This window comes from Mobula hypostoma, chromosome 3 (assembly GCF_963921235.1).
Source record: "Mobula hypostoma chromosome 3, sMobHyp1.1, whole genome shotgun sequence".
NCBI lineage: Eukaryota > Metazoa > Chordata > Chondrichthyes > Myliobatiformes > Myliobatidae > Mobula > Mobula hypostoma.
In genome coordinates, this window is record NC_086099.1 from 221,275,132 (window position 1) to 221,298,476 (window position 23,345).

Consider the following 23,345-nt stretch of genomic DNA (forward strand, 5'->3'; position numbering starts at 1 on the left):
GGAGAACTGCACCCCTCCCTGTCTCTGTAACCCCCTCCACTGCCTGCACCCCTCGCTGTCTGTGCAACCCCCTCCAGCCCAAACACCCCTCCCTGTCTCTGTAAACCCCTCTGCCCCTACACCCCTCCCTGTCTCTGTAACCACCCCAGTCCCTACACCTCTCCCTGTCTCTGTAACCCCCTCCATCCCCTACACCCCTCCCTGTCTCTGTAACCACCCTCCACTGCCTACACCCCTCCCTGTCTCTGTAACCCCCTCCACTGCCTGCACCCCTCGCTGTCTGTGCAACCCCCTCCAGCCCAAACACCCCCCTCCTGTCTCTGTAAACCCCTCTGCCCCTACACCCCTCCCTGTCTCTGTAACCACCCCAGTCCCTACACCTCTCCCTGTCTCTGTAACCCCCTCCATCCCCTACACCCCTCCCTGTCTCTGTAACCACCCTCCACTGCCTACACCCCTCCCTGTCTCTGTAACCCCCTCCATCCCCTACACCCCTCCCTGTCTCTGTAACCCCCTCCAGCCCAAACACCCCTTCCTGTCTCTGTAAACCCCTCCATCCCCTACACCCCTCCCTGTCTCTGTAACCACCCCAGCCCCTACACCCCTCCCTGTCTCTGTAACCCCCTCCATCCCCTACACCCCTCCCTGTCTCTGTAACCACCCTCCACTGCCTACACCCCTCCCTGTCTCTGTAACCCCCTCCACTGCCTGCACCCCTCGCTGTCTGTGCAACCCCCTCCAGCCCAAACACCCCCCTCCTGTCTCTGTAAACCCCTCTGCCCCTACACCCCTCCCTGTCTCTGTAACCACCCCAGTCCCTACACCTCTCCCTGTCTCTGTAACCCCCTCCATCCCCTACACCCCTCCCTGTCTCTGTAACCACCCTCCACTGCCTACACCCCTCCCTGTCTCTGTAACCCCCTCCATCCCCTACACCCCTCCCTGTCTCTGTAACCCCCTCCAGCCCAAACACCCCTTCCTGTCTCTGTAAACCCCTCCATCCCCTACACCCCTCCCTGTCTCTGTAACCACCCCAGCCCCTACACCCCTCCCTGTCTCTGTAACCCCCTCCATCTCCTACACCCCTCCCTGCCTCTGTAACCCTCTCCATCCCCTACACCCCTCTCTGTCTCTGTAACCACCCCAGCCCCTACACCCCTCCCTGTCTCTGTAACCCCTCCATCCCCTACACCCCTCCCTGTCTCTGTAACCCCCTCCATCCCCTACACCCCTCCCTGTCTCTGTAACCCCCTCCATCCCCTACACCCCTCCCTGTCTCTGTAACCCCCTCCATCCCCTACACCCCTCCCTGTCTCTGTAACCCCTCCATCCCCTACACCCCTCCCTGTCTCTGTAACCCCCTCCATCCCCTACACCCCTCCCTGTCTCTGTAACCCCCTCCGTCCCCTACACCCCTGCCTGTCTCTGTAACCCCTCCATCCCCTACACCCCTCCCTGTCTCTGTAACCACCCCAGCCCCTACACCCCTCCCTCTTTCTGTACTGCTCTCTAGCCCCACATCCAACACTATCACCCACTGACCCTCCACATCTCCCTGTCTCCATTAACCCCACGGGCCCCGGTGTTACTTCCTATATAAATTCCTCAATGTCTACACCCTTCCCTATCTCAGTAACCCCTTCCACCTCTACACCTCTCCCTGTCTCTGTAATACGTTCCAGCCCATACACCCTTCACTATCTCTATAACACCGTCCAGCCCAAACACCCCTCCCTGTCTCTGTAACCCTGTCCAGCCCAAACACCCCTCCCTGTCTCTGTAACCCTGTCCAGTTCAAACACCCCTCCCTGTCTCTGTAGCCCCATCCAGCCCATACACCCTTCACTATCTCTATAACACCGTCCAGCCCAAACACCCCTCCCTGTCTCTGTAACCCTGTCCAGCCCAAACACCCCTCCCTGTCTCTGTAACCCCATCCAGCCCATACACCCTTCACTATCTCTATAACACCATCCAGCCCAAACACCCCTCCCTGTCTCTGTAACCCACTCCAGTTCCTACACCTCTCCCTTTCTCAAGAATCTCTCTCGATCTCTCAAAGCCCCCTCAGTGCCTACACTCCTCTCTATCTCAATAATGCCTCCCTATCTCTATAACCCCCCTCCCAATCCCTGTAACCCCTTCCCTATTTCTGTAACCCACTCACAATCTCTGCAAACCCCTTCCAATTCCTGTAACTCCCTCTGGTCCCTACACCTCTCCCTTTCTCAATAATCTCTCTTGATCTCTCAAACCCCCTTCGGCACCTACAGCCCTCTCGTTTTCAATATTGCCTCCTTATCTCTGTAACCCCTCCCAATCTCTGTAACCCCTCCCAGTCCCTGTAACCCTTCCCAATCCTTGTAACCCCCTCCAGTCCCTACACCTCTATTCATCTCTGTAAGCTGGTCTAGCTCCTGTACTCCCCATGGCTGTATCCCCCCCCAGGTTTCCCCCATGAGATCTAGTTTTCCCCCACATCCCCAAGACATGCAGGTTGGTGGGGTAATTAGCCACTGTAATTTGCCCTTCTGTGTGGTCATATCTGGGTTGGGTTGATGGGAGCAAGGGGAGGAGGAACAACACGTGAGGATTGTAGGATAGGTTAGCACGGTTGGTGAGCCCAAGGGCCTGTTTTCCTGCTTGAATGACCGTGACTTTCTTCAGAGAGCTCTCACAAACCAAGAGGACATCCGAGCCTTGTGTGGTGTTGTGTTGTGTGGTGTGGTGTTGTGTGGAAGATGCTGGACTGAAGCTCAAATTCAAACACTGAAGAACAAGTTTTTAACCTGTGTTGGGAAGGCGCAGTATCTACCCTTTCAAACCCCTTCAGCCTTTTTAATGTTTCCGCAAGATAATAAGATCACCCCTCATATTGGACACAACGCTTGATGCAATCGTGAAGAAGGCTTGCCAGTGTTTTGAGGAGATTCAGTGCGTTACCCAGGACACTAGCAAATTTCTGCAGACGTACAGTGGAGAGCATTCTGGCTGGTCGTATCACCTCCCGATCTGGAGGCTCCATTGCACAAGATTGCAAGAGGCTGCAGAGTTGTAAACTCAGCCAGCTCCATCATGGGCACAAGCCTTCCCCACCGCCAAGGACATCTTCAAAAGGCAGTGCCACAGGAAGGTGGCATCCATCGTTAAGGGCCCTCATCATCCAGGGCACGCCCTCTTCTCATTACTGCCATCGGGATGGGGGAGATACCGGAACCGAAAGACACACACTCAATGATTCAGAACAGCTTCTTTCCAGAAACAGATGTCCATGCTCAATGGTCCATCAACTCATGAACACTATTGTCTTACTCCTATCTTTAATATTTATTTATTCTCACACTCGCAGTGTTGTGCTCATTTCTGGTTGCCTCATTATAAGAAGGATGTAGAAACTTTAGAAGGGTAAAAAGTGTCTGGCTATGTACTCAATCTATGTCTCTTATCATCTTGCACACCTCTATCAAGTTATCTCTCATCATCCTTTGCTCCAAAGAGAAAAGCCCCATCTCGCTCAACCTTTCCTTACAAGACTGCGATGTCCAGTACGCTCGGCAGTTTCTTGCTTCTCAGGAAGATCTGTTGCCGTACAAAGCCCTAATGTTATATACACAGTTTATTAATAGTAACACTTGCAGAAGATCAACACAAACATTAACTCATGGGGATAAACAGCTTCAACACTGTATGTAAGTTTAATAATTTCCATAGAATGGAATAGAAATTCATTGTCATTGCTCAGGACAATAAAATTGGGGTGCTAATTCAGTCGATACAATACAGATACCTAGCATGGATGCAATGTGGCTTAATTAAAAATAAAACTCCATATTGACATGCAAGAAGTGACTTCGATAGTCATAACACTCAAAGGCCATTGGCAGTGCGGGGTGTAGCATTATTCAGCTGCACAACAGCCCTCGGGAAAGCTGCTTTTTGGACTTACTGTCTTGGCTAAGATGTTTCTGTATCTTCTACCAGATGGCAGGAAATTGAACTGACAGTGTCCAGGATGGAATGATGTTATGAGCATGCCATAGGCACTGAGAGTTATAAATGTTCTCCAGGTCTGGTAGCTGATGTCTCGATGATGTGCTGAGCTGCCCTAATCACTCGTTGGAGTGCTCTGTAATCTGTCTTGCTACAGCCAGAGTACCACACAGTCATTCTGTATGTCAGTATGCTCACTATCGCACATAGATGAAAGTTGGCCGGCAACTTTTGGGGTAGATTAGCGCTCCTTAAGTACCTCAGGTAGGTTAGTCCCTACTGTCGAGGTTGTGTTGACAGACCAAGAGAGCTCCTCCATGATGTTCACCCCCAAAAACTTGAAACTGGAGACCCTTTCTGCCTCCTCACTATTTATGAATAGTGGGCCTTGTCTGGGACCTCTTGCTTTCCATGGACCTTGCACTCACTGTCTCTGTACCTGTAACCCTGTACTCTTCATGTCCATAGATGCTGCCTGACCTGCTGAGTTCCTCCAGCATCTTGTGTGTGTTGCTCTACAGTCTGCTTTCTGTTTCCCTTTAGTACCTCAACACACAGATCACACAGATCAAAGCTTTACACTGTATGTTAGCAAATGAGGCAATTATAAATTAACAACGACACCAAATGAGATCATTAAATCATATCGCAGAGTGCTTTATTTTAGTGAAACTTGGTTGTTTGTTATGTGCGTGGTCTTTCATGGTCTTTTGATGACCATGATTGCTCTTGGCAAATTTTTCTTCAGAAGTGGTTTGCCATTGCCTTCTTCTGGGCAGTGACATTACTATACCGGTGACCCCAGCCCATTATCAATACTCTTCAGAGATTGCCTGCCTGGTGTTAGTGGTCGCATAACCAGGACTTGTGCTCATACGGGCATCCGCCACCTGTTCCAGAGCTTCACGTGACCCTGATCGGGGGGCTAAGCAGGTGCTACACCTTGCCCAAGGGTGACCTGCAGGCTCGCGGAGGGAAGGAGCACCTTACACCTCCTTTTGTAGAGACGTATCTCCACCCCACCACCTGCTAGCAATACTATCGAGTTTAAATCCACATCCTGATAGCACATTGCCCTAATGCAGTGGCGTGGTTTGATCCCTGGTGTCTGTTCAGATGCTAAACCCTGGGAATGGCGAACAGGGAGGGTTGGGATTGATCACGAGGGAAGGTGCGTGGGTGTGAAGGAGGGCAGGTCCTGGGAGCTCCCGGCCGAGCTGAATCAGAACCAGAATCAGCTTTAATGTTGCTGACGTATGTCATGAAATTTATTGTTTTGTGGCGACAGTACAACGCAATACATACAAAATAGTATAAATTACAATAATGTATACGTTCATAGCCACTTTATTGGGTATCTCCTGTACCTAATAAAGTGGCCACTGAGAGCCTGTCCGTGGTCATCTGCTGCTGTAGCCCATCCACCTCAAAGTTCAACGTGTTGTGCATTCAGAGATGCTCTTCTGCACAGCACTGTTGTAATGTACAGTTATTTGAGTTACTGTCAGCTTGAACCAGTCTGGCTGTTCTCCTCTGACCTCTCTCATTAACAAGGCACTTTCACCCGCAGAACAGCCACTCACTGGATATTTCTTTGTTATTGCCCCATTCTCTGTCAACTCTGGAGACTGTGTGTGTGAAAATCTCAGGAGATCAGCAGTTTCTGAGATACTCAAACCACCCTGTCTGGCACCAACAATCACTCCAAGGTCATAATCACTTAGCTCACATTTCTTCCCCATTCTAACGTTTGGTCTGTAACCCCCTCCATCCCCTACACCCCTCCCTGTCTCTGTAACCACCCCAGCCCCTACATCCCTCCCTGTCTCTGTAATCTCTCCATCCCCAACACCCCTCCCTGTCTCTGTAACCCCCTCACACCCTACACCCCTCCCTGTCTCTGTAACCCCCCACACCCTACACCCCTCCCTGTCTCTGTAACCCCTCCATCACCTACACCCCTCCCTGTCTCTGTAACCCCCTCCGTCCCCTACACCCCTCCCTGTCTCTGTAACTGCCTCCATTCCCTACACCCCTCCCTGTCTCTGTAACCACCCCAGCCCCTACACCCCTCCCTCTTTCTGTACCGCTCTCCAGCCCCACATCCTACACTGTCACCCACTGATCCTCCACATCTCCCTGTCTCCATTAACCCCACGGGCCCCTGTGTCACTTCCTATATAAATTCCTTCATGTCTGCACCCTTCCCTATCTCAGTAACCCCTTCCACCTCTCCACCTCTCCCTGTCTCTGTAATACGTTCCAGCCCATACACCCTTCACTATCTCTATAACACCGTCCAGCCCAAACACCCCTCCCTGTCTCTGTAACCCTGTCCAGCCCAAACACCCCTCCCTGTCTCTGTAACCCCATCCAGCCCATACACCCTTCACTATCTCTATAACACCATCCAGCCCAAACACCCCTCCCTGTCTCTGTAACCCACTCCAGTTCCTACACCTCTCCCTTTCTCAAGAATCTCTCTCGATCTCTCAAAGCCCCCTCAGTGCCTACACTCCTCTCTATCTCAATAATGCCTCCCTATCTCTATAACCCCCCTCCCAATCCCTGTAACCCCTTCCCTATTTCTGTAACCCACTCACAATCTCTGCAAACCCCTTCCAATTCCTGTAACTCCCTCTGGTCCCTACACCTCTCCCTTTCTCAATAATCTCTCTTGATCTCTCAAACCCCCTTCGGCACCTACAGCCCTCTCGTTTTCAATATTGCCTCCTTATCTCTGTAACCCCTCCCAATCTCTGTAACCCCTCCCAGTCCCTGTAACCCTTCCCAATCCTTGTAACCCCCTCCAGTCCCTACACCTCTATTCATCTCTGTAAGCTGGTCTAGCTCCTGTACTCCCCATGGCTGTATCCCCCCCCAGGTTTCCCCCATGAGATCTAGTTTTCCCCCACATCCCCAAGACATGCAGGTTGGTGGGGTAATTAGCCACTGTAATTTGCCCTTCTGTGTGGTCATATCTGGGTTGGGTTGATGGGAGCAAGGGGAGGAGGAACAACACGTGAGGATTGTAGGATAGGTTAGCACGGTTGGTGAGCCCAAGGGCCTGTTTTCCTGCTTGAATGACCGTGACTTTCTTCAGAGAGCTCTCACAAACCAAGAGGACATCCGAGCCTTGTGTGGTGTTGTGTTGTGTGGTGTGGTGTTGTGTGGAAGATGCTGGACTGAAGCTCAAATTCAAACACTGAAGAACAAGTTTTTAACCTGTGTTGGGAAGGCGCAGTATCTACCCTCTCAAACCCCTTCAGCCTCTTTAATGTTTCCGCAAGATTATAAGATCACCCCTCATATTGGACACAGCGCTTGATGCAATCGCGAAGAAGGCTTGCCAGTGTTTTGAGGAGATTCAGTGCATTACCCAGGACACTAGCAAATTTCTGCAGACGTACAGTGGAGAGCATTCTGGCTGGTCGTATCACCTCCCGATCTGGAGGCTCCATTGCACAAGATTGCAAGAGGCTGCAGAGTTGTAAACTCAGCCAGCTCCATCATGGGCACAAGCCTTCCCCACCGCCAAGGACATCTTCAAAAGGCAGTGCCACAGGAAGGTGGCATCCATCGTTAAGGGCCCTCATCATCCAGGGCACGCCCTCTTCTCATTACTGCCATCGGGATGGGGGAGATACCGGAACCGGAAGACACACACTCAATGATTCAGAACAGCTTCTTTCCAGAAACAGATGTCCATGCTCAATGGTCCATCAACTCATGAACACTATTGTCTTACTCCTATCTTTAATATTTATTTATTCTCATACTCGCAGTGTTGTGCTCATTTCTGGTTGCCTCATTATAAGAAGGATGTAGAAACTTTAGAAGGGTAAAAAGTGTCTGGCTATGTACTCAATCTATGTCTCTTATCATCTTGCACACCTCTATCAAGTTATCTCTCATCATCCTTTGCTCCAAAGAGAAAAGCCCCATCTCGCTCAACCTTTCCTTATAAGACTGCGATGTCCAGTACGCTCGGCAGTTTCTTGCTTCTCAGGAAGATCTGTTGCCGTACAAAGCCCTAATGTTATATACACAGTTTATTAATAGTAACACTTGCAGAAGATCAACACAAACATTAACTCATGGGTATAAACAGCTTCAACACTGTATATAAGTTTAATAATTTCCATAGAATGGAATAGAAATTCATTGTCATTGCTCAGGACAATAAAATTGGGGTGCTAATTCAGTCGGTACAATACAGATACCTAGCATGGATGCGATGTGGCTTAATTAAAAATAAAACTCCATATTGACATGCAAGAAGTGACTTCGATAGTCATAACACTCAAAGGCCATTGGCAGTGCGGGGTGTAGCATTATTCAGCTGCACAACAGCCCTCGGGAAAGCTGCTTTTTGGACTTACTGTCTTGGCTAAGATGTTTCTGTATCTTCTACCAGATGGCAGGAAATTGAACTGACAGTGTCCAGGATGGAATGATGTTATGAGCATGCCATAGGCACTGAGAGTTATAAATGTTCTCCAGGTCTGGTAGCTGATGTCTCGATGATGTGCTGAGCTGCCCTAATCACTCGTTGGAGTGCTCTGTAATCTGTCTTGCTACAGCCAGAGTACCACACAGTCATTCTGTATGTCAGTATGCTCACTATCGCACATAGATGAAAGTTGGCCGGCAACTTTTGGGGTAGATTAGCGCTCCTTAAGTACCTCAGGTAGGTTAGTCCCTACTGTCGAGGTTGTGTTGATAGACCAAGAGAGCTCCTCCATGATGTTCACCCCCAAAAACTTGAAACTGGAGACCCTTTCTGCCTCCTCACTATTTATGAATAGTGGGCCTTGTCTGGGACCTCTTGCTTTCCATGGACCTTGCACTCACTGTCTCTGTACCTGTAACCCTGTACTCTTCATGTCCATAGATGCTGCCTGACCTGCTGAGTTCCTCCAGCATCTTGTGTGTGTTGCTCTACAGTCTGCTTTCTGTTTCCCTTTAGTACCTCAACACACAGATCACACAGATCAAAGCTTTACACTGTATGTTAGCAAATGAGGCAATTATAAATTAACAACGACACCAAATGAGATCATTAAATCATATCGCAGAGTGCTTTATTTTAGTGAAACTTGGTTGTTTGTTATGTGCGTGGTCTTTCATGGTCTTTTGATGACCATGATTGCTCTTGGCAAATTTTTCTTCAGAAGTGGTTTGCCATTGCCTTCTTCTGGGCAGTGACATTACTAGACCGGTGACCCCAGCCCATTATCAATGCTCTTCAGAGATTGTCTGCCTGGTGTTAGTGGTCGCATAACCAGGACTTGTGCTCATACGAGCATCCGCCACCTGTTCCATGGCTTCACGTGACCCTGATCGGGGGGCTAAGCAGGTGCTACACCTTGCCCAAGGGTGACCTGCAGGCTCGCGGAGGGAAGGAGCACCTTACACCTCCTTTTGTAGAGACGTATCTCCACCCCACCTCCTGCTAGCAATACTATCGAGTTTAAATCCACATCCTGATAGCACATTGCCCTAATGCAGTGGCGTGGTTTGATCCCTGGTGTCTGTTCAGATGCTAAACCCTGGGAATGGCGAACAGGGAGGGTTGGGATTGATCACGAGGGAAGGTGCGTGGGTGTGAAGGAGGGCAGGTCCTGGGAGCTCCCGGATGAGCTGAATCACAACCAGAATCAGCTTTAATGTTGCTGACGTATGTCATGAAATTTGTTGTTTTGTGGCGACAGTACAGCGCAATACATACAAAATACAATAAATTACAATAATGTATACGTTCATAGCCACTTTATTGGGTATCTCCTGTACCTAATAAAGTGGCCACTGAGAGCCTGTCCGTGGTCATCTGCCGCTGTAGCCCATCCACCTGAAAGTTCAGCGTGTTGTGCATTCAGAGATGCTCTTCTGCACACCACTGTTGTAATGTACGGTTATTTGAGTTACTGTCAGCTTGAACCAGTCTGGCTGTTCTCCTCTGACCTCTCTCATTAACAAGGCACTTTCACCCGCAGAACAGCCACTCACTGGATGCTTCTTTGTTATTGCACCATTCTCTGTCAACTCTGGAGACTGTGTGTGTGAAAATCTCAGGAGATCAGCAGTTTCTGAGATACTCAAACCACCCTGTCTGGCACCAGCAATCACTCCAAGGTCATAATCACTTAGATCACATTTCTTCCCCATTCTAACGTTTGGTCTGTAACCCCCTCCATCCCCTACACCCCTCCCTGTCTCTGTAACCACCCCAGCCCCTACACCCCTCCCTCTTTCTGTACCACTCTCCAGCCCCACAATCCACACTATCACCCACTGATCCTCCACATCTCCCTGTCTCCATTAACCCCACGGGCCCCTATGTCACTTCCTATATAAATTCCTCCATGTCTGCACCCTTCCCTATCTCAGTAACCCCTTCCACCTCTACACCTCTCCCTGTCTCTGTAATACGTTCCAGCCCATACACCCTTCGCTATCTCTATAACACCATCCAGCCCAAACACCCCTCCCTATCTCTGTAACCCTGTCCAGCCCAAACACCCCTCCCTGTCTCTGTAACCCCATCCAGCCCATACACCCTTTACTATCTCTATAACACCGTCCAGCCCAAACACCCCTCCTGTCTCTGTAACCCCATCCAGCCCATACACCCTTTACTATCTCCATAACACCGTCCAGCCCAAGTACCCCTCCCTGTCTCTGTAACCCCCTCCAGTTCCTACACCTCTCCCTTTCTCAAGAATCTCTCTCGATCTCTCAAAGCCCCCTCAGTGCCTACATTCTTCTCTATCTCAATAATGCCTTCCTATCTCTATAACCCTCCTCCCAATCCCTGTAACCCCTTCCCTATTTCTGTAACCCACTCACAATCTCTGCAAACCCCTTCCAATTCCTGTAATCCCCTCTGGTCCCTACACCTATCCCTTTTTCAATAATCTCTCTTGATCTCTCAAACCCCCTTCGGCACCTACAGCCCTCTCATTTTCAATATTGCCTCCTTATCTCTGTAACCCCTCCCAATCTCTGTAACCCCTCCCAATCTCTGTAACTCCTCCCAGTACCTGTAACCCTTCCCAATCCTTGTAACCCCCTCCAGTCCCTGCACCTCTATTCATCTTTGTAAGCTGGTCTAGCTCCTGTACTCCCCATGGCTGTATCCCCCCCCAGGTTTCCCCCATGAGATCTAGTTTTCCCCCACATCCCCAAGACATGCAGGTTGGTGGGGTAATTAGCCACTGTAATTTGCCCTTCGGTGTGGTCAGATCTGGGTTGGGTTGATGGGAGCAAGGGGAGGAGGAACAACACGTGAGGATTGTAGGATAGGTTAGCACGGTTGGTGAGCCCAAGGGCCTGTTTTCCTGCTTGAATGACCGTGACTTTCTTCAGAGAGCTCTCACAAACCAAGAGGACATCCGAGCCTTGTGTGGTGTTGTGTTGTGTTGTGGTGTGTGGTGTGGTGTGTTGTGTTGTGTTGTGTTGTGTGGTGTGGTGTGGTGTTGTGCTGTGTTGTGTTGTGTTGTGTTGTGTGGTGTGGTGTGGTGTGGTGTTGTGTTGTGTTGTGTTGTGTTGTGTTGTGTTGTGTTGTGTTGTGTGGAAGATGCTGGACTGAAGCTCAAATTCAAACACTGAAGAACAAGTTTTAACCTGTGTTGGGAAGGCGCAGTATCTACCCTCTCAAACCCCTTCAGCCTCTTTAATGTTTCCGCAAGATAATAAGATCACCCCTCATATTGGACACAACGCTTGATGCAATCGCGAAGAAGGCTTGCCAGTGTTTTGAGGAGATTCAGTGCATTACCCAGGACACTAGCAAATTTCTGCAGACGTACAGTGGAGAGCATTCTGGCTGGTCGTATCACCTCCCGATCTGGAGGCTCCATTGCACAAGATTGCAAGAGGCTGCAGAGTTGTAAACTCAGCCAGCTCCATCATGGGCACAAGCCTTCCCCACCGCCAAGGACATCTTCAAAAGGCAGTGCCACAGGAAGGTGGCATCCATCATTAAGGGCCCCCATCATCCAGGGCACGCCCTCTTCTCATTACTGCCATCGGGATGGGGGAGATACCGGAACCCGAAGACACACACTCAATGATTCAGAACAGCTTCTTTCCAGAAACAGATGTCCATGCTCAATGGTCCATCAACTCATGAACACTATTGTCTTACTCCTATCTTTAATATTTATTTATTCTGGAAATTTATAACGTTAATGTCCTTCAACTGACTGCTGCCACTTCCTATATCATATCGAGAGTGACCCTCGGCGTTCCGCAGGACTTTGCTTCAGGGCCCCCGCTCTTTGTCATTTTTATAAGCAACTTGGATGCGGAAGTGGAAGGGTGGGTTAGTAAGTTTACAGATGACATGAAAGTTGGTGGTGTTCTGGATAGTGTAAAAGTTGTCAAGGGTTACAATGGGACACTGATAGGATGCAGAGCTAGGCCAAGAAGCGGCAGATGGAGTCCAACCAGAAAAGTATGAAGTCATACACTTTGGAAGGTCAAACTTGGAGGAAGAGTACAAGGTTAATGGCAAGTTTCTTCGCAGTGTGGAGGAACAGATGGACCTTGAAGTTCAAGTCCATAAATCCCTCAGAGTTGCCACACAAGTTGGTAGGGTGATTAAAAAAGAATATAGTCTGTTGGCCTTCATTAGTCAAGGGGTTGAGCTCAAGAGCCACGAGGAATTATGGCAGCTCTATAAAACCCTGGTTAGATCACACTCGGAGTGTTGTGCTCATTTCTGGTTGCCTCATTATAAGAAGGATGTAGAAACTTTAGAAGGGTAAAAAGTGTCTGGCTATGTACTCAATCTATGTCTCTTATCATCTTGCACAGCTCTATCAAGTTATCTCTCATCATCCTTTGCTCCAAAGAGAAAAGCCCCATCTCGCTCAACCTTTCCTTATAAGACTGCGATGTCCAGTACACTCGGCAGTTTCTTGCTTCTCATGAAGATCTGTTGCCGTACAAAGCCCTAATGTTATATACACAGTTTATTAATAGTAACACTTGCAGAAGATCAACACAAACATTAACTCATGGGGATAAACAGCTTCAACACTGTATGTAAGTTTAATAATTTCCATAGAATGGAATAGAAATTCATTGTCATTGCTCAGGACAATAAAATTGGGGTGCTAATTCAGTCGGTACAATACAGATACCTAGCATGGATGCAATGTGGCTTAATTAAAAATAAAACTCCATATTGACATGCAAGAAGTGACTTCGATAGTCATAACACTCAAAGGCCATTGGCAGTGCGGGGTGTAGCATTATTCAGCTGCACAACAGCCCTCGGGAAAGCTGCTTTTTGGACTTACTGTCTTGGCTAAGATGTTTCTGTATCTTCTACCAGATGGCAGGAAATTGAACTGACAGTGTCCAGGATGGAATGATGTTATGAGCATGCCATAGGCACTGAGAGTTATAAATGTTCTCCAGGTCTGGTAGCTGATGTCTCGATGATGTGCTGAGCTGCCCTAATCACTCGTTGGAGTGCTCTGTAATCTGTCTTGCTACAGCCAGAGTACCACACAGTCATTCTGTATGTCAGTATGCTCACTATCGCACATAGATGAAAGTTGGCCGGCAACTTTTGGGGTAGATTAGCGCTCCTTAAGTACCTCAGGTAGGTTAGTCCCTACTGTCGAGGTTGTGTTGATAGACCAAGAGAGCTCCTCCATGATGTTCACCCCCAAAAACTTGAAACTGGAGACCCTTTCTGCCTCCTCACTATTTATGAATAGTGGGCCTTGTCTGGGACCTCTTGCTTTCCATGGACCTTGCACTCACTGTCTCTGTACCTGTAACCCTGTACTCTTCATGTCCATAGATGCTGCCTGACCTGCTGAGTTCCTCCAGCATCTTGTGTGTGTTGCTCTACAGTCTGCTTTCTGTTTCCCTTTAGTACCTCAACACACAGATCACACAGATCAAAGCTTTACACTGTATGTTAGCAAATGAGGCAATTATAAATTAACAACGACACCAAATGAGATCATTAAATCATATCGCAGAGTGCTTTATTTTAGTGAAACTTGGTTGTTTGTTATGTGCGTGGTCTTTCATGGTCTTTTGATGACCATGATTGCTCTTGGCAAATTTTTCTTCAGAAGTGGTTTGCCATTGCCTTCTTCTGGGCAGTGACATTACTAGACCGGTGACCCCAGCCCATTATCAATGCTCTTCAGAGATTGTCTGCCTGGTGTTAGTGGTCGCATAACCAGGACTTGTGCTCATACGAGCATCCGCCACCTGTTCCATGGCTTCACGTGACCCTGATCGGGGGGCTAAGCAGGTGCTACACCTTGCCCAAGGGTGACCTGCAGGCTCGCGGAGGGAAGGAGCACCTTACACCTCCTTTTGTAGAGACGTATCTCCACCCCACCACCTGCTAGCAATACTATCGAGTTTAAATCCACATCCTGATAGCACATTGCCCTAATGCAGTGGCGTGGTTTGATCCCTGGTGTCTGGTCAGATGCTAAACCCTGGGAATGGCGAACAGGGAGGGTTGGGATTGATCACGAGGGAAGGTGCGTGGGTGTGAAGGAGGGCAGGTCCTGGGAGCTCCCGGCCGAGCTGAATCAGAACCAGAATCAGCTTTAATGTTGCTGACGTATGTCATGTAATTTGTTGTTTTGTGGCGACAGTACAGCGCAATACATACAAAATACTATAAATTACAATAATGTATACGTTCATAGCCACTTTATTGGGTATCTCCTGTACCTAATAAAGTGGCCACTGAGGCCCTGTCCGTGGTCATCTGCTGCTGTAGCCCATCCACCTGAAAGTTCAACGTGTTGTGCATTCAGAGATGCTCTTCTGCACACCACTGTTGTAATGTACGGTTATTTGAGTTACTGTCAGCTTGAACCAGTCTGGCTGTTCTCCTCTCTCATTAACAAGGCACTTTCACCCGCAGAACAGCCACTCACTGGATGCTTCTTTGTTATTGCACCATTCTCTGTCAACTCTGGAGACTGTGTGTGAAAATCTCAGGAGATCAGCAGTTTCTGAGATACTCAAACCATCCTGTCTGGCACCAGCAATCACTCCAAGGTCCTAATCACTTAGATCACATTTCTTCCCCATTCTAACGTTTGGTCTGAACAACGATTGAACCTCTTGAGCATGTCTGCATGCTTTAATGCATTGAGTTGCTGCCACACGAGTGGCTGATTGTATACTTAAATTAAATTAAATAAAGGCATCCTTTAGTCTTGCAAGACCATGGATCTGCGCCTGGAAAGTCTTCACTCTCCAGGGCGCAGGCCTGGGCAAGGTTGTACGGAAGACCAGCAGTTGCCCATGCTGCAAGTCTCCCCTCTCCACGACACCAATGTTGTCCAAGGGAAGGGCATTAAGACCCATACAGTTTGGCACCAGTGTCGTCGCAGGGCAATGTGTGGTTAAGTGCCTTGCTCAAGGACACAACACGTTCCCTCGGCTGGGGCTCAAACTCATGACCTTCAGGTCGCTAGTCCAATGCCTTAACCACTTGGCCACGTGCCCGCAAATTAAATAAGTCGTGCAAAAAGAGAGCAAAAATAGTGAGGTCATGTTCATGGGTTCATTGGCCATTCAAAAATCTGAAGGTGGAAGGGAAGAAGCTGTTCTGAAGCACTGAGATGGGTACTTCCTTCCCAATGGCAGAAACAAGAAGACAGCGGTCCTGGGTGCTGGGGTCCTTAATCGGAATTGGAGTTGGTTTATTATTGTCACAAGTACCGTGGTACAGTGGAGATGTTTGTTTTGTACGCCATCCATACAGATAATTCTGTATATCAGTACATCAAGGTCATAAAATATAGTTACAGTTATGGTGCAGGCAGACATTAATGTTCAAGGGCCATGATTGTGAGGTCAAGAGTTCACATTTGACATACAAGAGGTCTATAACAGCCAGTAGAAACTGACCTTGAGCCTAGTGGAGATTGGAGAGAGGAGAAGAGAGAATGTCTGGGGTGGGCAGACCAATTATGTTGGCTGTTTTACCGAGGCAGTGAGAAGCGTAGATAGAGTCCATGGAGTTGGGGAGGGGTGGTTCCGTTTCCGTACTGGACTGAGCTGTGACCCCAAAGGAGATGGAGATCCCAGGGGTGACTGGGGAGGGGATGGGCCGTGGTAGTGGATTAGACAGAGGGTGGAGTTTCTGGGAATAGTGGAGCCTTGGGGGAATTGAGTGGGTGGAAGACCAGTCCCGTTCTGATGGGAAGCCCACTGATATTTCTGAAGTCACAATTTCCACCAAAGTTCACAGTTTAGACCAGGGGTCCACAGACCGCTTACTTAATGGCATTGGTCCATGGCATAAGAAAGGTTGGGAAGCCCTGGTTTCGAACATATAGAATAGAGCATTACAGTACAGGCCCTTTGGCTCAATATATTGTACTGACCTTTAAACCTACTCGAAGATCAATTGAACCCTTCCTTCCTACATAGCCCTCCATTTTCCTGTCATCCATGTGCCCATCCAAGAGTTTCCTAACTGTCCTGAATGCATCTGCCTCTACCATCACCCCTGGCAGGGGGTTGTATGTACCCACCACTCTGTGTGTGAAAAAACCTACCTCGCTATACTTTCCTCCAATCACCTTAAAATTATGCCCCTTGCTTAAAATAAATTTCCACATCAAAGTTCATATATATTGCTATATACTGCCTTGAGATTCAGTTTAACCAATTTCCCCTGGGATCAATAAAGTATGACTATGACTATGTTTCTTACAGGTATTTACGGGAACAAAAGAAATACGGTATAATTTTGCAAAAAAAACTACCCGTAAACAAAGACTGACAAACTTGACGGTTGACTTTAGTAACCATTGATTCTTTTTTAAATACACTAATTGATTGTAGATACCACACAGTGTTTCCCTGGTACAGGTACCAAGGTCACAGCTCTTAACTATTTAAGATGGTGACACGTTCTGGTCAGGTATCTGGCTGACACCACTCTAGTGCCCGGGAACGTGATGGCAAGTTTCCGGATTTAAGTGTGCTGCGTCAAGTATCCCAGTCCCTCCAGGGCTTTTAACTTCAGGATTCATTGTGGAATTATTTTGTGATAAATCCTGAGAGAGAAGACCCCCCTCTGCAGTGATGACCATGCAAGTACAAGATTGTCATGAAATCCCCAATGTCCTTCAAGATCTGTTGAAATCCTGCCACCCTGTTTGCCCTTCCCTGTCAGAGGCAATGGCATCTCTGCAGCCAGCTCTTGGCCCAAAACGTCGGCAGTTTGTTCCACTCCATAGGTGCTGCTGAGTTCCTCCAGCACTTTCTGTGTGTTGCTCTGGATTTCCAGCATCTGCAGAACCTCTTGTGCCAGCACTTTGATTCCTGGGATCATTCTTGTGAATCTGCTCTGGACCTCTCCAGAGTCAGCATTACTCTTTCTCAGATCGAGGGCCTGAAACACCTCAACATACTACGGTATTTTACTGCCTGGAGAAACTATGTATTGTACTGCTGGGGAGGAACCAGGATACATAGACCATCACCAGGCTGGCACGGTTAGCCTAGTGATTAGAGTAATGTATTACAGTGGGTCAGCCTCAATTTCACCGCTGTTTCTAAGGAGTTTATATACTCTTCCCATGATCACGTGGGTTTCCTCCAGATGCTCTGGTTTCCGCCCACATTCCGAAGATGTACAAGGGTCATAAGGCTAATTGATCACATGGGTGTTAATGGGCAGTACAGGCTCATTGGGACGGAAGGGTCTGTTATTGAACTGTGTCTCTAACTTCATTGGACATGTGATTAGGAAAGCGGAGTTAGAATGCACGGTAATTGTAGAAAAGATTGAAGGGAAGGAAAGCAAGAGGAAGACAAAGACAAATGATGATGGAGACAGCAGCCAGAGAACTGGAAATGATTACCAATGAATTGATCCACTTGACCCGAAACAGGAGTGTGTGGGCCATGGCAGTCAAAGCTCAAACTGGGCATGGCACCTGATGATGATGATGATCTCTAAATAAAATAAATATTTAGCTGTGGAACTAGAGTCAATGGCCACTTTAATACCTTTTACAGCTGCTTGTTAATTCAAGTATCTAATCAGCCAATCATGTGGCAGCAACTCAATGCATAAAAGCATGCAGACACGGTCAAGAGGTTCAGATGTTGTTGAAGCCAAGCATCACAATAGGGAAGAAATGTGCCAGACAGGGTGGATTGAGTATCTCAGAAACTGCTGATGTTCCCCTGGGATTTTCATCCACAACAGTCTCTATAGCAGGGGTTCCCAACCTGGGGACCACAGTAGGGGTCCATGGTATAAAAAATGCCTAGAGTTTACAGAGAATGGTGTGAAAATGAAAAAACATCCAGTGAGTAGCAGTTCTGTGGGTGAAAATGCCTTGTTAATGAGGGAGGTCAGAGGTGAACGGCCAGACTGGTTCAAGCTGACGGGAAGGTGATAGTAACTGAAATAACAACTCGTTACAACAGTGGTGTACAGAAGAGCATCTCCGAATGCATAACACATCAAACCCTGAAGTGGATGGACTACAGCAGCAGAAGACGAGGAACATACACGCAGTGGCCACTTTACAAGGTACAGGTGCTGTCTAATAAAATGGCTACTGCGTGTATTTCTGTATCTTTGTCTAAATCCTGCAGCTCCCTGCCCAACATTACTGTGGGATCACACTTACCAGAAGAATGGCAGTGGTTCTAGAACAAGGGGTTCCCAACCTGTTTTATGCCATAGACCAATACCATTAAGAAAAGGGTCCCGTGCTCTAGAAGATGGCTCACCTTCTCCTTCTCACAGCCAACTGGGGACAGGCAGTAAAAGCCCGCCACTCATTGATGCCCAGATCCCATGAATAGATAGAGAGCAAAGTTGGCAGAAATGTAAAAAGACGTAAGACGTAAGACAGAGGAGCAGAATTAGGCCATTCAGCGCATCGAGTCTGCTCCGCCATTCCATCATAGTTGATCGTGGATCGCATTCAACCCCATACACCTGCCTTCTCACCATATACTTTGATGCCCTGTCCAATCAGGAAACTATCAACTTCCACTTTAAATATACACATGGACTTGGCCTCCTCTGCAATCTATAGCAGAGCATTCCACCGATTCACTGCTCTCAGGCTAAAAAAAAATTCCTCCTTACCTCTGTTCCAAAAGGACGTCCCTCAATTTTGAGACTGTGCCCTCTAGTTCTGGATACCCCACCATAGGAAACATCCTCTCCATATCCACCCTATCTAGTCCTTTCAACATTCAGCAGGTTTCATGAAATTCCCATGCATTCTTCTGAATTCCAGTAAGTACAGGCCTAAAGCTGCCAAATGCTCCTCATATGTTAAGCCCTTAATTCCTGGAATCATCCTCATGAACCTCCTCTGGAGTCTCTCCAATGACAACACATTCTTTCTGAGATACAGGCTGAAAACTGTTGACAATACTCCAAGTGTGGCCTGACTAGTGTCTTATAAAGGCTCAGTATTAACTCCTTGCTTTTATATTTTATTCCCATTGAAATAAATGCCAACATTGCATTTGCTTTCTTAACGACAAAATCAACCTGTAAATTAACCTTCTGGGAGTCCTGCACGGGGACTCCTAAGTCCCTCTTCACCTCTAATGTTTGAACCTTCTCCCCATTTAGATAACAGTCCACACTATTGTTCCTTTCACGAAAATTATCGTACATTTCCCAACTGTATTCCATCTGCTACTTTTTGCCCATTCTTCCAATTTGTCTAAGTCCTGCTGAAATCGCATTACTTCCTCAGCACTATCTACCCCTCCACCTACCTCCATATCATCCACAAACTTTGCCACAAAACTGTCATTTCCAATACCCTAATCATTGAAAAACAATGTGAAAAATAGCAGTCCCAATACTGACCCCTGGGAAACACCACTAGTTACTGACAGCCAACCAGGAAAGGCCCCTTTTATTCCCACTCACTGCCTCCTGCCTGTCAGCCATTCCCCTATCCGTGCCAGGATCTGTTCTATAACGCCATAGGATTTTATCTTGTTAAGTGGCCTCATATGTGGCAGCTTATCAAAAGCCTTCTGAAAATCCAAGTAAATGACATCCACTGCCTCGCCTTTGTCCCTGCTTGTTACTTCCTTGAAGACCTTTAACAGATTTGTCAGGCATGATTTCCTTTTACAGAAACCATGCTGCCTTTGACTTATTTTATCATTAGTTCCCAAGTACCCCAAAACCTCATCCTTAATAATGGACTCTAACACTTTCCCAACCATTGATGTTAGGCTAACTTGCCTATAATTTCCTTTTTTTTTGCCTTCCTCCTTTCTTAAAGAATGGAATGACATTTGCAATCTTCCAGTCCTCTGGGACCATGCCAGAATCAAGTGATTCTTGAAAGATCATGACCAATGCATCTGTTATCTCCTCAGCAACCTCTCTCAGGACTCTGGGATATATTTCATCTGGTCCAAGTGACTTATCCATCTTAAGACCTTTTCAGTTTGCCTAGCACATTTTCCTTTGTAATAGCAATGGCACCCTGACACTTCTTCTGTGGGACATATCTATCCTGCACCTTGTGAACTATTTCCAGAAACTTCAGGCACCTCTGCTCTGCCATCATCCCTGCCAGTATCCCCCTCCAATCCAACTGGGCAAGCTCCTTCCTCATGCCTCTGTAATTCCCTTTATTCCATTGCGATACTGACACATGTGATTTACGCTTCTCTCTCTCAGACTGGTGAACATAACCACCCGCATTAACTTGGGGAGAGGAAGACACAGAGGTGGACGTGAAGAACAACTCAATAGAGTCTTCTCAGCAACATTGGCAGCAGCAGTGTGCATTTAAAGGTAATACATATTATGTAACACATCTCACTAATGCAACTCAGTTAGTGCACCTCAGGTAATGCACGTCACTGAATGCAACTCAGTTCTGTTCGCTTCAATATCGGAAGGATGTGAAAGCTTTAGAGAGGGCATACAAGGTGATAGAAGGCATAGATCAAGTGGATAGCCAGAGGATTTTAGCTGCTAATACAAGATGGCATAATTTTAAGGTATCACAAGCGCAAGAGATTCTACAGATGCTGGAAATCCAAAGCAACACACACAAAATGCTGGAGGATCAGGCGGCATCTATGGAAAAGAGTATACAGTTGATGTTTGAGGCCGGCCCCCTACATCAAGTTAACCTTAAGGTGATTGGAGGAAGGTACAGGAGGGATGTCAAGGTAGGTTTTTTTTAACACAGAGAGTGGTGGGTGTGTGGAGTATTGTGTTCAGTTCTGGTTACCTCACTATAGGAGAGGGTACAGAGCAGATTTACCAGGATGCTGCCTGGATTAGAGAGCATGTCTTATGAGGAAAGAGTGAGTGAGCAAGGGCTTTTCTTTTCGGAAAGAAGAAGGATGAGAGGTGACTTAATATGAGAGTCTAGTACGAGAGGGCATGACTTAAGGATTGAAGGGCACCCATTCAGAACAGAGATGCAAAGAAATTTTTTTAGCCAGAGGGTGGTGAATCTGTGGAATCTGTTGCCACGGGCGGCAGTGGAGGCCAAGTCATTGGGTGTATTTAAGACAGAGATTGATAGGTATCTGAGTAGCCAGGGCATCAAAGGTTATGGTGAGAAGGCGGGGGAGTGGGACTAGATGGGAGAATGGATCAGCTCATGATAAAATGGCGGAGCAGACTCGATGGGCCGAATGGCCGACTTCTGCTCCTTTGTCTTATGGTAAGAGGCACAGATAGAGTGGACAACTAGAGACTTTCTCCCAGGGTGGAAATGGTGAATACCAGGAGGCATAATTTTGAGGTGGGAGAGTGGTGGGTGTGCAGATACATCAGTGGTGTTTAATGGGATCTTAGATCAGCACATGGATGAAAGAAAAACGGAGGGTTATGTGTGAGGGAAAGGTTAGCTTGATCTTAGAGTAGATTATGGGCTGAAGGACCTATACTGTGCCATAATATTCTCAATTCTAAGTTCTCACAGAAATGTAATGCATGTCATTTAATGCCCCTCAGGGATTCAAGTCGGTTGATACCCCGTATGTGATGCACCTCTATGAGTGGCCTTTAGCCGGCACATCTCAGCTAAGACACTGATTAAATTGCTGTTTTTAACAGAATGACATCTCCCTCACAGGATAAAGCCTGGGTTGTGTGGTTTATAGAATCGTAGAGTCATGGAGAAGTACAGCACAGAAACAGGCCCTTTGGCCCATCTAGTCCATGTTGAAATCATTTGAACTGCCTGCTTCCATCAACCTGCACATAGCCTCTGTACCCCTATCATCCATGTACCTATCCAAACTTCTCTTAAACGTTGAAATTGAGCTCGCATGCACCACTTGTGCTGGCAGCTCATTTCACACTCTCTTGACTCTCTGAGTGAAGAAGTTTCCCTTAAACATCACCTTTCACTCCTAACACATAACCTCTGGTTGTAGTCCTACCCCACCTCCTTGGAAAAAGCCTGCATGCATTTACCCCACATAATTTTGTATACCTCTATCAAAAATCCTCTCAATCTTCTGTGTTCTAATGAATACAGTCCTAACCTGTTCAATATTTCCCCATGACTCAGGTCCTCCAGACCCAGCAACATCCTTGTAAGTTTTCTATGTACTCTTTCAAACTTATTTACCTCTTTCCTGCAGGTAGGTGATCAAAACTGCACACAATGCTCCAAATTAGGCCTCACCGATGTCTAAAACAACTTCAACATAACATCCCATCTCCTGTACTCAATATATTGAGTTATGAAGGCCAATGTGCCAAAAGCTTTCTTTACAAGCCTATCTACTTGTAAAGCAACTTTCAGCAAATTATGGACCTGTGTTCTCAGATCCCTTTGTTCTACCACGCTCCTCAGTGCCCTATCGTTCACTGTGTAAGACCTATCCTGGTTAGCGCTTAACATCAAAGGATATACTTTGTATCAAGACAGGGAGGAAGGCATAGGCTCTGTTGGTAAGAGATGGAATTACCATAAGACCATAAGATATAGGAGCAGAAGTAGGCCATTCAGCCCAACAAGTCTGCTGCATCATTCAAACATGGGCTGATCCAATTCTTCCAGTCATCCCCACTCCCCTGCCTTCTCTCCATACCCTTTGATGCTCTGGCTAATCAAGAACCTGTCTATCTCTGCCTCAAATACACCCAATGACTTGGCCTCCACAGCCGCTCGTGGCAACGAATTCCACAGATTTGCCACGCTCTGGCTAAAGTAATTTCTCCACATCTCAGTTCTAAATGGACGTCCTTCAATCCTGAAGTCGTGCCCTTTTGTCCTAGACTCCCCTATCATGGGAAATAACTTTGTCATATCTAATCTGTTCAGGCCTTTTAACATTCGGAATGTTTCTGAGATCCCCCCTCATTC

General features: G+C 47.5%; 1 long non-coding RNA gene across 1 annotated transcript in view; it reads left to right on the top strand.

Moving 5' to 3' along the window:
- Window positions 1–23,345, top strand: part of LOC134344559 (uncharacterized) — a 40,503-nt gene that overhangs the window by 2,034 nt on the left and 15,124 nt on the right. Inside the window, exon 2 of the long non-coding RNA XR_010017462.1 lies at window positions 20,687–20,803. This is a non-coding gene — a long non-coding RNA (uncharacterized LOC134344559). The remainder of the gene's footprint in view (window positions 1–20,686; window positions 20,804–23,345) is intronic.